We start from the raw sequence: 17679 nt of genomic DNA, 5'->3' as shown, positions 1-17679 counted from the left end.
ACTGTGTTACGGAATATATTCCTTTTTTGCTAAATGCAGTGCTATTTCGCGGGGTGATCAGTTGTGGAAGTGGTTTTTGTTGTTGTTTTAGCAGTGCTTCGCCCCATCAAAGTCCAAGGGGCAAGAGAATAGTATTTTGGCAGGCTTGGTGACTATATCGGGAAAGCGTAGCATGTAATCGGCCGGCCAATTGCTTTGCAAGTTGTAATGGGCGTTTACTCCAAGTGCTTCCGGAAAGAGATTTGAGGATTTTATTACGGCTCTGGATTTTAGGAACAATTTCAGTTGCATGCTTCATATGTCATAGATCATGGTGGGCATTGAAATCGCCGGAAGTTCTATACGACAGCATGACACTGCTAATACGCGTCCAAAAATATCGAAAGAGGTGTCAAAAGACGCGTATTAATCTCGACAACAATAATTCGAAGCCGGAAAATAAAAATTTTACCTCTGTCCGAAGTTGTTTGCGGTTGAAGTTGGCGATTTTCTTGTGGTTGTTGTAATGTTGTGTACCCACAAAAAAAGGTAAAAGTCTAGTTGGGGGGTCGACTGCTAATACGCGTCACAAAATATCGGGAGAAGTGCCAAAGGACGCGTATTAATCTCGAGAACAATAATCCGAAGGCGGAAAAGAAAAATTGTATCTCTGTCCGGAGATATTTGCAGTTGAATTTGGCGATTTTCATGAGGTTGTTGTTGTGTTAGTACCCACAAAAAAAATTTGCATCACCGTGGCGGTAGCCACGGTTATACCACACACCCGGACTTGGCATGGCGTAACCCAGGTTTATTTATTATAAGCGCGGCCGAAGACCACCAACGGAGAAAGGTGTTCTGCGCAAAAATACTATGGTACCTCCCTCCGGTTTCGGAGGTATCCGCGGGCCTTTTTTCGGTTTTTCGTTAATATCTTTTGAACGATTTAAAATTTTTATTTTCCGCCGTCGGATTATTAATACTGATGTCAAGACGCGTTTGACACCTTTCTCGTTATTTTTGGTAGCGTATTAGCAGTCGACCCCTCAACTAGACTATTACCAAAAAAAATTGTGAACATAAGTGTTTTGCGCGGATATAGTTTTGGGCTCCAAACCGGTGTTGGAGCCACCCAGGGTAATTTTTTATAAGCGTGGCTGAAGGCCACCAACCCAGAAAGGTGTTCGGCGCAAAAATACGGTAATTCTTTACTTTAGCTCACAACTGCTAAACCTCGTTCTAAAATATCAGGAGAGGTGTCAAAAGACGTGCTTTGGACCCAGGATCACGAATCCGAAAGCGGAAATTCAAAATTTTATTTCTTTTCGGAGATATTTTCAAACAAAATTTAAAATTTTCATGTGGCTGTTGTTGTTTTGATGATTTTGTCGTACCCACAAGAAAAACTGTGGGTAAAAGTGTTTTTCGCGGATATAGTTTTGGTCTCCACACTGGTGTTGGACCCACCCAAGTTAATTTTTTATAAGCGCGGCCGAAGGCCGCCAATGCAGAAAGGTGTTCTGCGAAAAAATACTACGGATCCCACCACCGGCTTCGGAGCGCTCCGGGCCATTTTTCGGTTTTTTGGAAATAACTTTTGACAGAAATAAAATCCAAAACGCGTCTTTTGACACCTCTCCCGATATTTTTGGTAGGGTTTTAGTAGTTGTGAGCTAAAGTAAAGAATTACCAAAAGTACTATGGATACCACCCCCGGTTTCGGAGGGACCCGCGAGCCATTTTTCGGTTTCTCGTTAATATCTTTTGAAGGAGTTGAAATTTTTATTTTCTGGCTTCGGTTTTATTCATACTGATGTCCAGACGCTTCGTTTGACACCTCTCTCGATATTTTTGGACGCGTATTAGCTGATCCGTACTGAGCTGATCCGGATTTAAACAGAATCCACGAAGAATGAGCCGTAAACAAAACAGTAGAAACACTGGAAGAGAATAGCTTAAACTGCAGACATGTCAACTTTTATATTGACAGCCAAGCAGCAATTAAGGCAATAATCTCGCATAGCATAGCATCTAAATGCGCGTTAGAGTTTAAGCAGTCCCTGGAGGGAATCGGGACAGGGAGAAGCATACATCTATATTGGGGCTGTAAAGTGTCGAAGATTGTAGGTCCTACAACCTGGTCAATAGTATTCATTCTCTAATACCACAAAAATATTTATTTTCATTTTTTAATTAGGAGACGCTGGATACCCATTTAAACCGTGGTTGATGACACCTCATAAGTCGCCAGCGGAAGGCTTAAATCAAATGAAATTCAATGAAGCGCATTCAAAATGTCGAAACATTATTTAACGTACGAATGGTGTGCTGAAAAACCGCTGGAGGTGTATCCTAGGTGCACGAGAGCTTCACTATTCGCCGAAGAAATATGAGCAAATAGTGAACGTTTGCTGTGCTTTACATAATGTATGCATACATTATAAGTCGAATCATGATGTGTCTGAGTGTGAGGTTTTAAATCCTTCGGACGCGGATCCAATTTCAACAATTTCATCGCAATACACGACTGTGGCGCAAGCAACAAGAGCAAACATAGGAAATAATCTATAACTATTTAATTCAACAATGATGTGGTAGAGTGTTTTAACTTAACAATAACATACTCACTGATAAATAACGATTCTTTTTTTATATTATAGAGTTTCGGCACCTGGATCGATAGTAGTGGAGATCAAACATTTATCAAAATTGATGAATCGCCCATTACAACGCGCATGTTGCCGAAAGTCAATATAGTGGCGAAAAAGAATACCATATGTTTGTTTAATGGTGTGTTCAGTTTATACTTATATTTAAGAATTCATGAGCTTAACACCGGCTTATAATAATTGAATTTCAATTATTATGTTTTCTAAAAGAAACTGAAAAGAATGAAACATTTACTGGCATATTGCTATGGAAATATAAGAAAACCATATGTTAGTATTAAAATCGGCAGAAAAATAAAATGATATTAATATTTCACTTTCCTTCAAATAGTACTCATTCCCACAATACCACTAACATTTCACATCATCATCAATTTGGCGATCAACAACACCAACAGCAATGGCGACGGCGACGGCAACGTGGACGTGAACAGGCTAACAGTCCAGGCGAACCGCATTGCTGGACCATCTTCAGACTGCGGCTCATGCGGCCAGGCTTCAGTCACCACTGAGGATCAAGTTGTCTCCACTTTTAAACCATCGAAAAAGGCTAATAATGGCACTAATTAAAATTCAGCTCAAATAACATCTATAGTATGTCGCCTGATTACACAAGAATCAAAACACCAAGTGTAGCGGTCGACGTGGATTCGGTACGAGATGTACTACTACCACAATCGCAAAATTAAAACCATTATATAAAATTAGATACTGAATTGTCAATCTTTTATTTTTTTTTTTTAATTTATGGATATATAGAGCACAAAACAAATTCGATCATATATATATATTTCAGTAATTTTTACTAAATAATATTAAAATATAATAAGCAAATAATTCACAGCGACAAAATTTTTTAAAAATAGGGGTGTATAAAATATTTCAAAATTCTTTTCAAAAAATCCCCATTTCAAAATTTGGGAATTTGATCGAAGAACATCCTAATTTAGAATTTGTTTCAAAAAGCCTGTCAATATAAATTCAATATATTTTGACATAAGATTAGGCGTTTTTGAAATGAATTCGTCCTGTCTGAGAATGTCAAAATATATTGAATTTATACTCGGGCGATTTTCGAAACAAATTCTAAATTAGGGTGTTCTTTGATAAAATTCTGAGACAGGGTTTGAACCAAATTTTGAGGTGGGCCGTTTTTGAAAAGAATTTTGAAATAGGGTGAGATATACGTACATATACATTCTATTATATTAGCAAAAATAAAAAGAACACAACAAATAATTCACAGCATAATTAAATTGCTCAGTCATGGAAAAGTGTGATGTAGAAAATCAAAGCAATACTTCAGTTCTGATTTCTAAATCACTTTCCATTTTTTCATTCTTAAGACTAGATAAGACAAAAAGAGCTTCTGGAAAATATTTTAGCTAAGTATAGTGATGTTTAAAACGACGTTTTAAGGTGATAGAGAGCCCATGAATGAAAAAAATCAAAAGAATTCCGTCGACACAAGTCACATTTTCAGTGGTAACAGCTCTTCCAAAACTGCATTGTGCCGCCACATTTCTTCAATTTCCTGCATATTAAGGCTCTCCATCGCCTGAAAATATCGTTTTTCAACTTCGTTGTACTGTTTACAGCTAGCGAAATATTTTCCAGAAGCTTTTTTGAACTCCAGCTCCGCTTCGAGAGCATCTGCAGCAGATCTAGTAGGCTTCCTCTTCCTTTATGCCGCATTTGAGGGCTCCGGTAGGTCACGAGTTGCCCGTGGAGGGGTGGTTGGTGGGCTGGATGGCAACTCTATGTTGTCGTCAGTCAGGACTTCCAAATACTCAATTGGAAATTCGGACTCGTCTTCAGCAATTTTTTTTGTCGAGGGGAGCCCTATTTTTTTCGCCTCGACTCCTTCCACATCGTCCTTCAGGGATATGAGGCTATATATAGCTTCCTCTATATCCGAGAAGGCTTGCTGAGTGTTTGAAACACCACCTGTTGCTTTGCTCGCTTTAGCATTTGCCGCTGCTTTCTGTCGCACATATTTTTTTTTGTCAATCCAAACCTAAAAAGAAGATAAAGCATTTTATTTATAAAGAAATTGTTAAATACATTTTTTATACTCTAATATTAACCTTTTTCCAATCGCTTGTTGTTTTCATTGGTGGCCCTGCGGCATTCAATTCAATTTCTTCCTGTTTCCAGAAGCGTGCTACTTCTTCCTCCCCGCCTTTGTTGCAATTTCGGGCTATGTCCGGCCTACCCTCCATTAAAGTAACGAGTTCTTTTAGTTGTTGTTTATTTGTGGATTTCTTCGACCTTGAACACACAAAAAGGCTTTTTATTTAAGTAAATTGAAAAATTAAACGACAACGCTTTACAAGACGGTGCACCAACTGATTTTTATGAAAAATCGTCGAAGGTGGTATCAAAACAAGCGTATCGACCTCTGTTTTAAGAATCCGAAAGCGGAAATCAAAAATTTTATTTCTGTCGAAAGTTATTTACAAAAAAAACGTAAAATGACCACGAGAGGGTCCAAAATATGGGGCCCGATGCATAGTTTGTTTTGCACAGAACACCTTTCTGCGTTGGCGGCCTTCGGCCGCGATTTAAAAAAACACAGGCAAAAAACAACAACCACATGAACCATTTCAACCGATTTTTTGCTTATATCTTTTGACAGAAATAAAAATTTATATTTTCGCATTCGGATTCTACAAACGGAGGTCGAGGCGCGTCTTTTGATACCACCTTTGATAATTTTTGATAAAAATTAGGTGGTGCACCGTCTTGAAAAACGTTACCAATTAAACAAAAAACTTACATTTTTTATTTTCGTTAATTTGCTGCTTATTCGATGCTCTTCCGAGTGATGTTTCAAATCCTCTTATTTAAAATTACTACTAGAGAGGTAAATGATTTTTAATTTGTTAATAAAATAATGTTCTTCTCCCTTCAAAATCTTTAGGGAATTAACTCCCAAAACGAACAAATCAATTCAAATTTTTTATTGCGTTCGTGATGCCTACTTTTCTCCCAAAACACTTTTCCCCTTTTTCGAAGTTCGTTTGTGATAGGGGGAATGGGAAATGGGAAAAAATTCCAAAGAAATTTGTGTTCGTGATTGCGGGGGTGGGAAAAGGGAAAAATCTCACAAAAAATAAATGTTCAGAATTGGGCTGATTAGCTGTGTTTTTTGTACACCTATATATGTTTACGCTTAAACTTTATATGGACTGCTAAGCGACAAACTTTATTTGTACCTCTAAATTTCAATACGCATTATACACAGATGTATCTGGAATATGTTTCTATGTTTCACCCTCTACATTAATTCTATGTATTCTGTGCGTGTCCACGATTCATCGCAACTGATTCAGCTATATGTTATACACAGACATTCAACAGAGGGGTTTGTCTCCGCTTTTCGGCACACCCTGAGCTGTAGCTAGTTATTTAACCACTGCCGCTAGATGGGTCTCCTAAGAATTATATAAGCGAGGATAGGCGTTTTTTTACGCGCAAACAAAACGTATACGCGTGTAAAAAGAACATGGCTATTGTTGTTGCATTTGCATGTTAAATCTCTATACGTATCTGGTTCAAGTTTCATTGGAACACGAGGAATGTGCATTGCGGATCAATCTGTTTACTAATCTGTGGCCCTGTATTAGTAATATATATATAATAAGAGGATAAATACAATAAGAGCCGTAACTCGTTATTTTTTTGGCATTTACTCGATATAAACTGTGAGGTAGTCGCTACTTTTTTTTTGGGCGAGATGTTTATGAATGTCTTCTATATATTTTCATGGGGTATTTGTGTTTATTTTTCCGACTGTATTTAATTAATTATTTAATTCCCTTTCCAAAAACACGTTTGCATAAAGTGACAACACCGCATGGATATATGGAAGGCAATTCAAAAATGTCCCTCATAAAACAAAAGTAGCGACTACCTCACAGTTTACATCGAATAAATGCCTAAAAAATAATGAGTGACGGCTCTTATTATATTTGTCCTCTTTGGTAATATCCACAAATTTGTGAGTAATATCAAAGAGGATAAATGCAACAAGAGCCGTCACTCGTTATTTTTTAGGCATTTACTCGATGTATACTGAGAGGTAGTCGCTACTTTTTTTTTGGGCGAGATGTTTATAAATGTCTTCTATACATTTTCGTGGGGTATTTGTATTTATTTTTCCTACTGTATTTAATTAACCTATTTAATTCTCTTTCCAAAAATCACAGTTGCACAAGGTGCCTACATGGCATGCATAAATGCGAGACAATTAAAAATGTTCCTCTCAGAAAACATTCGGCATCAATTTTTTTAATTTCCAGCGAAATACTCGCTACAAAATAACGAGTGACGGCTCTTATTGTATTTATCCTCTTTGGTAATATTAGCGTTTCTCGTTTGTGCCCTCTCGGTCACAGCGGTTTTTACTCGTGACTGTGACTGAAAAAAAAACAAAAACAAAAACAACAAAGGAAAATGAATTTATATTTTTCCCTACGGATGGTGTTGCGAATAAGTAGAAGTTGTCCCAGAAAAAATCTAAGGAATAGCCTCTACTAACTCACTCACTAGTAGCATATATATACATACATAACATTACTATTACTGCGACCATCGATTTAACAAGGGATATATTCTCTTAGCGAGGGTGTTTCTACAGCCTCCTCTTTATCATTTTCTGGGACACGTATTGCTATTCAGTCACAGCTTAAATAATACGCTCATTGTATTGGTTCATAGCATAGCAGCGATTTGTTCCTGTGATCATAGCTTTATTTTAGGGGTTGGATTTTATATAACGTGCCACGATTTTCAAACTTTTGTTGCTTTGTAGGGGAAGAGGGGGTCCTAAAATTCACCAAAATGGAATCCGCAGCTCTAGGAAACTCTTAGGTTATGAAATATAAGCGTTTAAATTTCCAAATTTAGTAACATTGCAACTTAAGTCATGCGCCTAAAATTCGGGTCCAATATGTCGATAGTGGTATCAAAAGACGCGTATTTTCATCAAGATTCAGAATCCTAAAGCAGAAAATATATTTTTTCTCTCGTTTAAAAGTAATTCGCGGAAAACCCTTCGGTACTATTGTCGCTTTTTTCGTTGCAATTAAACAAACGAAAACATATGAAGGTGGTGAATAATGTTGCCAGCTCCTAAACAATATCTTGGTTATCTTGGTGGAACATTATAAGGTGGTGGCACGTCGACATTAATTCAAATAAACATAACTACCAATGTATCTTGTTTTTGTAATTCTCTGAATAATTTTAGTCTAATATTATTTGGGGTGTTGACATTGCTCGGGTTTATAATCAGATTCAGTTGTATGCTTAAAATTGCTTGCAAATAATTGATTCATTCACTGTTTTGACCATTGGAATGTCATTGAAAATTAACTTTTCTTTTCTTCTCTGCTCTTCTCTTCTCTTCTCTTGTCTTGTCTTGTCCTGTATTATCCCTACTTGTCTGGTCTTGCTTGACTTGTCTTGTCTTATTTTGACTTGTCTTGTCTTCACTTTCGCCTGCTGTGCTTTTGTTCAACAACTACGTATACATTTTGTTTTTAAATTCGTATGATAAAAAAACATGAAAAAAATCGCGCAATTTTTTATTAAAAATTTTCGACTGCGGCGCTTTTGTTCAACAAATACAAAAACGTTTTGTTCTTCATTTCGTATGATAAAACATGAAAATTTTTTATAAAAAATCACGTGATTTTTTTTTTAATTTTCGCCTACGGCGCTTTTCTTCAACAAATACAAAAATATTTTTTTGTGTGTATTTTTAAGCTCGTTCTATCTAAATGGGTTGAGTGCAAATAAAACGAGTTATTTCACCTTACGGTCCGACGTTTCGCCAACTTTCCTTGGCATCTTCAGGGTCGGATCTATATTTTTAACAATAAAATATGCCAAACAACAACAATTAATGATTTAAAATAATCCCTATAAAAACATAATTTCATACACCAATAAATTGAAAACTATTCACTTACATTGATATTTAAACATTGAAGCTAAAATTGGAATTTAGACATTGATTTTTGTCATTAAACTAAAAAACTGATTTTTACAATTAAAAACGATACCATCTAATGTGGTACACTTGTCATGCTAAAATAACTAAGTAAAATTAAAACTCATAAGCATAATAGGTAGCTAGCAGCGATACCGTCTGTGTCCTCTTTTTTGTTCATCGTTTTATCTCTGTTTTGCAAAATCCGTAAGCTCTCTAATGTGTATCGTGTTTTTTCTTTGGCTCCATTGTCTATAATTTTCGTGTTTGCAAAATCAATCATATGCTTGTGTGTTGTTGCGTGCTGTGAGAGAGCTGTGTTTTGTTTTTGCTTCCTAACATCAGCTTCATGTTCGGTTATTCGCGTGCCCCATGCGCGCTTAGTTGTGCCTATGTAAATTTTATTGCAATTTTCATCGTTGTTTCCTTTGCATTCTATTTTATGAACCACGTTGTTTTGTTGTTCTATGTTGAGTGGGGTTTTCCTTTTTGTGAAACATCTCGATAACGTGTGGTTAGATCAGTAGGCTATTGTGATATTTTGCTGTTTAATTATGTCTTGTGCTAGATTTTCTGTTAGCCTGGGAATGTGAGTGACACTATGGTATTGCTTTGTTTCTTTATTGGTTGTTGTTGGTGATTGATTTGGGGTCTGTTGCATTTCATGTAATTTGTATTGTATTAGGTGGATATGAGGTGGTTTGGGTAATTATTTCGTTTCAGCTTCATTTTTATTTGCTGTATATTTGCGTCATGAAATTGGATATGGCTTATTGTCAAAACTTTGTTTATAAAATTTTTGGCAGTATTAATTTTGTGTTTTCGTGGTTGCGCTGATAGGAAATTGACTAGGCGCCCAGAAGCTGATGGTTTGGATTACCAATCAAATATGGGGCCTTTATTAACTTTATGTATGCGTGCATCTAGGAAAGGAATGCTATTATTTTCTTCCATTTCCATAGTGAATTGAAGTCTGCCGTGGTATTGGTTTAGTGTCTTTAGTATTGAAGTTGCGTCGTTTCTTTTGATAATGGCAAGTATATCGTCCACATATTTCACCAAGAATTTAATGCTCTTGTGGTGTTTGCTGAGCTCCGAGTATGTATTATTTAGAAGATCGTCCATTATAATGTCTGCGATCGTGGGGGAAAGGGGGTGGTTACCCATAGGCATTCCGAAGGATGGTGAATATACTTTGTTATTGCATATAATATAATTATTATCTTTTAAGCTAAGCAAACTTCTAAAATATTTTGAAATTTGCTCCTAGGTATGCTTGTGTGATGCTGGATGCTGAAGATGCCAAGGAAAGCGGGCGAAACGTCGGGCCGTAAGGTGAAATAACTCGTTTTATTTGCACTCAACCCATTTAGATCGAACGAGCTTAAAATACACAAAAATTCTACAAATCGATGGGAATCCAATATAAAATTATTACTGCCGGAAAGCATCCAAATACATACATATCAATAAACTTTACATCAACTACAAAAAAACAACAACACCAAACAAAATGAGGAACTATTACAAACACATGAAATACAAATACGGGGAACACATCTGCATGATACTTAAACATTTAAGCAAAGAGAAAATAAAACTCGCGAAGCTCATGGAGCAACAAAAATTTCTACTAGAATGTAAGAGGTACGAATTAACCCCAAGCCATTTATTAAACAAAAACGTAACTATAAATACAACATCTGATAAAATAAGGAAGCAAATCGATAAAACCAAACACATTTTCCTATTAAAAATACTCAGCATAGAAATAACACAAACAAACATAAATATTAAAACGTCCAAAGATGCAATTTTTCACGCACAACAAAAACTAAAACGTACAGTAAGCGAAGAAGAGCTCAATGCATTCGTCGGTAAACAAAACTTATTAAGCCAAAGGGAGAGCGAAAGAGACAACGATTAACTCAAAAATAGAGAACCTAAAACACGAACAAATACGTAAACTTGGTATCGACATCAATAGAGATTGGTTCGTCAACAAAACGAATATAAAGTTTCCCGAAGAAGTAATGTGGCTTCTCTCACTCGGCAAAAAATTTACGCTATCCGCTACGAGGAAAAACTTCTTACATTTGATAGCCGAAGTAGAACAAATAATTCAAGGTCTGGACAACGAGAATGACAAAGAAATAGCCCGAACCAAATTAGGCAACAAAATACTTCAATTTAAGAGACACATAAAACACAATTCGGCCGAGAAATTTATAACAGAAATGTACAACGAAACTAAAGCATTTTTAAAACTACACGAAGAACACGTGATTGTGACAGACGCGGACAAAGGAAACAGAACCGTCGTCTTATACAAAAGAGACTATGATGAAAAGATTGAAAAGTTACTAGGCGACAAGAACACGTATAAAGTGATTAGAGCCGACCCAACAAACACACTACAAAGAAGAAACAACAATATCGTGGACGAGCTTTTCAAAGGAAAATACATAACTCTAAAAGAGAAGTACCAACTTACTAGCTCAGCGGTAACCGCCCTAGACAGTATGGGCTACCAAAAACTCATAAGCCAGACTTCCCCTAACGTCCCATTGCGTGCTCAGTTAGCTTCCCGTGCTACCAATTATCCAAGCACATAGGAAAAATTCTAAAAACATTAATTTCAGAAGATTACAACATAAAAAACGTATTTTAGTTAAAAGATAGAACAAAAGATATGAATATAAGCGAAGAAGATGTTTTAGTATCTTTTGATGTTGTCTCACTTTTCACAAACAATGGGATAAATCCAGCATCACACAAGCATACCTAGGAGCAAATTTCAAAATATTTTAGAATTTTGCTTGACTCAAAAGATAATAATTATTTTATATGCAATAACAAAGTATATTCACAATCCTTCGGAATGCATATGGGTAACCCCCTTTCCACCACGATCGCAGACATTATAATGGGCGATCTTCTAAATAATACATACTCGGAGCTCAGCAAACACCACAAGAGCATTAAATTCTTGGTGAAGTATGTGGACGATATACATCAATCACAAGACATAATTAAACAGCAAAATATCACAATAGCACACCGATCTAACCACACGTTATCGAGATGTTTCGCACAAACAAAAACCCCACTCAACATAGAACAACAAAACAACGTGGTTTATAAAATAGAATGCAAATGAAAGAACGATGAAAATTGCAATAAAATTTACATAGGCACAACTAAGCGCGCACTGGGCATGCGAATAGCCGAACATGAAGCTGATATTAGGAAGCAAAAACAAAACACAGCATATGATTGATTTTGCAAACACGAAAATTATAGACAAGGAAGCCAAAGAAAAAACACGATACCCATTAGAGAGCTTACGGATTTTGCAAAACAGAGATAAAACGATGAACAAGATAGAGGACTCAGACGGTATCGCTGCTAGCTACCTATTATGCTTATGAGTTTTAATATTACTTAGTTAGGTTTAGTATGATGGTATCGTTTTTAATTGTAAAAATCAGTTTTTAGTTTAATGACAAAAATCAATGTCTAAATTCCAATTTTAGCTTCAATGTTTAAATATCAATGTAAGTGAATAGGCTTCAATTTATTGGTGTATGAAACTATGTTTTTATAGGGATTATTTTAAATCATTAACTGTTGTTGTTTGGTATGTTTTATTGTTAAAAATATAGATCCGCCCCTGAAGATGCCAAGGAAAGTTGGCGAAACGTCGGGCCGTAAGGTGAAATAACTTGTTTTATTTGCACTCAACCCATTTAGATCGAACGAGCTTAAAAATACACAAAAAAGTCTACAAATCGATCGCAATCCAATATAACAAAAACATTTTATTTTTAAATTCTTTTGATAACAAAAACAAGCAAATTTTCAATAAACAATCGCGCAATTTTTTATTAAAAAATTTTCGCATGCGGCGTAAACGTACAACATATAAAAATATCCCTTTTTCTAAATTCTTATCATAAAAAATTTAAATTTTTTAATTTCTTATGATAAAAAATTTAAATGTTTACTTAAAAATCTTGCGTTTCGTTAAATTAAATACATTAATTACATATTATTTAGATAATTACAAAAACAAGATACATTGGTTGTTACGTTTGTTTGCATTGATGTCGACGAGCCACCACCTTGTAATGTTCTACTAAGATAAAAAGATATTGTTGCGGAGCTGGCTACCTAACACTATTCACCATGGTATAAATATTACAAGGTAAGACCGTTGAGAGCCGAAATGACGTTTAAAAAAATTTTAAAATTCTCACTGCTCTCACATTTTAATTTTTTTTTTTGGTTTTGTTTTCATAACAGAAATATAACAAACCGTAATATATTTAGTAATTTAATACGACAGCATGGCACGAATCGCGGATCGCGAATCCGAAAGCGGAGGTAAACAATTTTGGGTCTGCCAAGAGATATTTGCAAAAGAAATTTTGAAAATTTCCTTGTGGTTGTTGTAATTTTGATGATTTTGTTGTACCCACAAAAAAAATTGTGAACATAAGTGTTGTGCGCGGATATAGTTTTGGTCTCCAAACCGGTGTTGGACCCACCCACAAATCACACACAGAAGATTGCGCATTGCGCATGTAAACAAAAGATCAGCTGTTTTTTATGGACAATTCATACGTCATTTCCGAGCTTCCTTTTTTTCTTTCTTTCTTTCATTCGCTCAAGCAGTCAATTGTGACGTAAAACGAAGCAATTTTGAACTCGTGAATGCGCAATCTGGGTAGGTGATTTGTGGGACCCACCCAAGGTAATTTTTTATAAGCGCGGTCAAAGGTCGCCAATGCAGGAAGGTGTTACGCGCAAAAATACTATGGATTCCACCTTCGGCTTCGGAGCACTCCGGGGTCATTTTTCGGTAATATCTTTTGAACGATCTTAAATTTTTATTTTCCGCCTTCGGATTATTGTTGTCGAGGTCAATACGAGTATTTTTACACCTCTCTCGGTATTTTTGAACGTGTATTACCAGTGTCATGCTGTCTTATAAAATTACCATATATTTATGCGTTCTAACATTAATAATATTGTTACGAATATTAGCAAAACTAAGGGGTGCTGCTATCTCTAAGCCGATGCTAAACAGTGATATCATGCACATCCATAGATCAATCATTATGTATCTACGTAAATGAAACAATAATTGCGTCTACACATATGTACCATGTACGTATACGAGCAGCGGAGAATCAATGCACAAACACATGCATATATCTGAGATACTCCTGAAAGTATGCAAGGAGAGAAGCTATGGAATCGTGCAATTGCAGTTACAGCTGAGAAGTTTTAAAGCTGATGGCAACTAGTAGATTCTGGAAATGGAAGCGCCTAGAAGATGCGAACGTTGAAATCAGAGAGTATAAAAGGCAGCAAATGTAGAGGCGCTGGAATTCAGTTTGATTTGAGCTATCAAGCAGTTCCGATTAAGACGCTATCTAGGTTATTAAGCCAGCTAGTTGCAAAGTATAAGTGTTATTGTGAAGTACTTTAATAAAGGCCATTTTTCCATTATTCAATATTGGAGTTATTTATTCAACAGTTTAGTGATACGAACTTAGCAAAAGGGCAAATAAGAGGATTTGCAAGTAAAATCGTTACAATTGGTGTCAGAAGAGGAATTGTTGAATAAATTCCAGAGGACAACAAGGACATGGCAAAATTAAGTGAAGTGAAGATCCAGCAACTGAAGGAGGAGTTGGGGAGCCGTGGATTAAATACAACCGGCATTAAACTCGAACTTCAGGTACGACTACGAGAGGCAATGGAATTAGAAGGTATTAACGTGGAAGTGTATGACTTTCATCTTGATAGCGATGAGACAACAAAATTGGAGGAGAAAAATGAAACACCGCAGACAATGGCGAACACAGACCTGAACATGATATTGGCTGCAATATCGGCACAAATGTGCGAAATGTCATCACAAATATCTGCCAACATGTCATCACAATTCGAATCCCAGGAGAACCGTATAACATCCAAGATGGAAGAACAGAAGACATATATAGCATCCCAACTGGAATCACAGGAGGCACGTATTTCAGAAATGACGTCGCAAGTGTCATCTCAACTGGAAGACCAAAAGAAATATATGGCATCTCAATTGGAAGCAGAAGAGGAGCGCTTATCATTGCAGGTGGCACAAATGTCTTCGCAGTTAGAAGCACAGAACACAAAAATTGTACAGCTCGAGGACAAAATGGATGCTGAGATAGAAGCTTTGAGAGGTCGTATACAGGAGTTGCAAATAAATCGCCCAACAGTTTCAGCGAGTAATCCAAACGTAAAGACACCATCCTTTGACGGTTATGTTCCTTTTCAGGTCTTTAAGCTACAGTTTGAGAAGACTGCAGCAGTGAACAACTGGAGTGCTGAAAGGATCTGCTGCTGAAATCCTACAGACTATTCCCAAGGGAGAGCGGAACAACTACGAAACATTGATGAGCGCTCTAGAGAGGCGATACGGAAGCGAACACAAGAAGCAGATACACCAAATAGAGTTGCAAAACTGCTACCAAAAAGCTAATGAGACTTTGCAGGAGTTTGCGTCAGATGTCGAAAGGCTTGCACATTTGGCAAATGCCGACGCACCCGTGGAATACACCGAAAGAGTAAAAATTCAAAGCTTTATAAATGGCATACGGGACGTCGAAACGAATCACATGCATTGACTCAAGAAACAGCATTGCTTCTGTGTAAGCCAGTTTTCAAAGCATGCCGTGTGGAGGTAGAAAGGCCAGAGTGGGTAGACGCAATATTGGAGGCGCTGAAAGAATCGCAAAAGCGGAGTGAAAAAGTTATCAAATGCTTCAAATGCGGGAAGCCCGGCCACATTGCACGTCATTGCGATTTTGCTCCTGTCCAACTTGGGTGGCCGTAAACGCAAACCTGGAGGAGATGAGCAAGAACGTGCCAGATGGAAAAATCGAGAGCTAGATCCAACTACTGAATGCAATTTGGTAGAAAATCGAGCAGTCTTACCATCAGAGGGAATGTGAATGGTAAAGAACGTGTACTGGCTGTAGATACGGGCGCATCTCATCCCTTGATTCGATCTGATTTGGTCTACGGGAGAGTAAAGTCATTACCTGGAGCAGGGTTGGGCACGGTCACTGGCGAGTATAACCAAGTCTGGGGAGAAGTGATCTGTGAAGTCTTAATTGGGAAAGTCATGGTTTTACAAAAATTCGTTGTGGCGGAGGTTGTTGATGAATTTATATTGGGAGTAGATTTCTTGGTTGACCCTGACATCAAGATCGATATGCAGAGAAAGGTGATGCGTTATGAGAACCAAGATGTGCCACTTAACTTCAGTTAGGAGAAAGGGTTCAGCAGTAAGCGAGTACTGGTGGAGGAGATTCGACAGAGACCACGAAAGTCAAGGAAAGTAGATCGAGCAAAGGTTGATGAATCGAAAGCGAAATCAAAGGTACCTGCAAGAAAAACACTGGCATTGACAAACACTTACGGACGCACTAAAAAGACTGAAAGAATTTTTCAGAAAGAATGCTAGGGTAGTTTCAAGCCAGCGCGCACTACTGTTGTGAAACGTCAAGACGATACTGATGATGCAAAGTCAATCCGTCAATATCAAGCTCTGCGAAGTAGTTCTTCATTGGCCAAGCAACAGAGTGTGAGGGAACGGCCCAGGGTAATGAGAAGTAATATGAAACACAGGTATGACAAGAACTCTATTTCGGAAGGTTTCTTGGAGGGAGATTTGGTATTGCTATACAACCCTCACCGGCGGAAGGGTGTTCCATTCAAATATCGGTGCAGTTGGGAAGGCCCGTACAGAGTTGTGAAGAGGATCAGTGATGTCATCTACCGCATACAAACAATTGGGAAACCACGAAGTAGAAGGGTGGTTCATTTGGAGATGCTTGCAGCGTTTAGATCGGGAGATTTGTCAAATCGGGACGATCAGACTTAGGTGGAGGGCAGTGTTACGAATATTAGCAAAACTAAGGGGTGCTGCTATCTCTAAGCCGATGCTAAACAGTGATACCATGCACATCCATAGATCAATCATTATGTATCTACATAAACGAAACAATAATTGCGTCTACACATATGTACCATGTACGTATACGAGCAGCGGAGAATCAATGCACAAACACATGCATATATCTGAGATACTCCTGAAAGTGTGCAATGAGAGAAGCTATGTAATCGTGCAATTGTAGTTACAGCTGAGAAGTTTGAGAGCTGATGGCAACTAGTAGATTCTGGAAATGGAAGCGCCTAGAAGATTCGAACGTTGAAATCAGAGAGTATAAAAGGCAGCAAATGTAGAGGCGCTGGAATTCAGTTTGATTTGAGCTATCAAGCAGTTTCGATTAAGACGCTATCTAGCGAGCCATAGCAGTATTATTTTGAAAGTCAGTTTCATTAAAGCTATCTGTTTGGTTATTAAGCCAGCTAGTTGCAAAGTATAAGTGTTATTGTGAAGTACTTTAATAAAGGCCATTTTTCCATTATTCAATATTGGAGTTATTTATTCAACAGTTTAGTGATACGTACTTAGCAAAAGGGCAAATAAGAGGATTTGCAAGTAAAATCGTTACAATTGGTGTCAGAAGAGGAATTGTTGAATAAATTCCAGAGGACAACAAGGACATGGCAAAATGAAGTGAAGTGAAGATCCAGCAACTGAAGGAGGAGTTGGGGAGCCGTGGATTAAATACAACCGGCATTAAACTCGAACTTCAGGTACGACTACGAGAGGCAATGGAATTAGAAGGTATTAACGTGGAAGTGTATGACTTTCATCTTGATAGCGATGAGACAACAAAATTGGAGGAGACAAATGAAACACCGCAGACAATGGCGAACACAGACCTGAACATGATATTGGCTGCAATATCGGCACAAATGTGCGAAATGTCATCACAAATATCTGCCAACATGTCATCACAATTCGAATCCCAGGAGAACCGTATAACATCCAAGATGGAAGAACAGAAGACATATATAGCATCCCAACTGGAATCACAGGAGGCACGTATTTCAGAAATGACGTCGCAA

Source organism: Eurosta solidaginis, chromosome 1 (genome assembly GCF_040869045.1).
Source record: "Eurosta solidaginis isolate ZX-2024a chromosome 1, ASM4086904v1, whole genome shotgun sequence".
NCBI classification, from domain to species: Eukaryota; Metazoa; Arthropoda; class Insecta; order Diptera; family Tephritidae; genus Eurosta; species Eurosta solidaginis.
Note: the sequence above shows the minus strand (reverse complement) of the source record.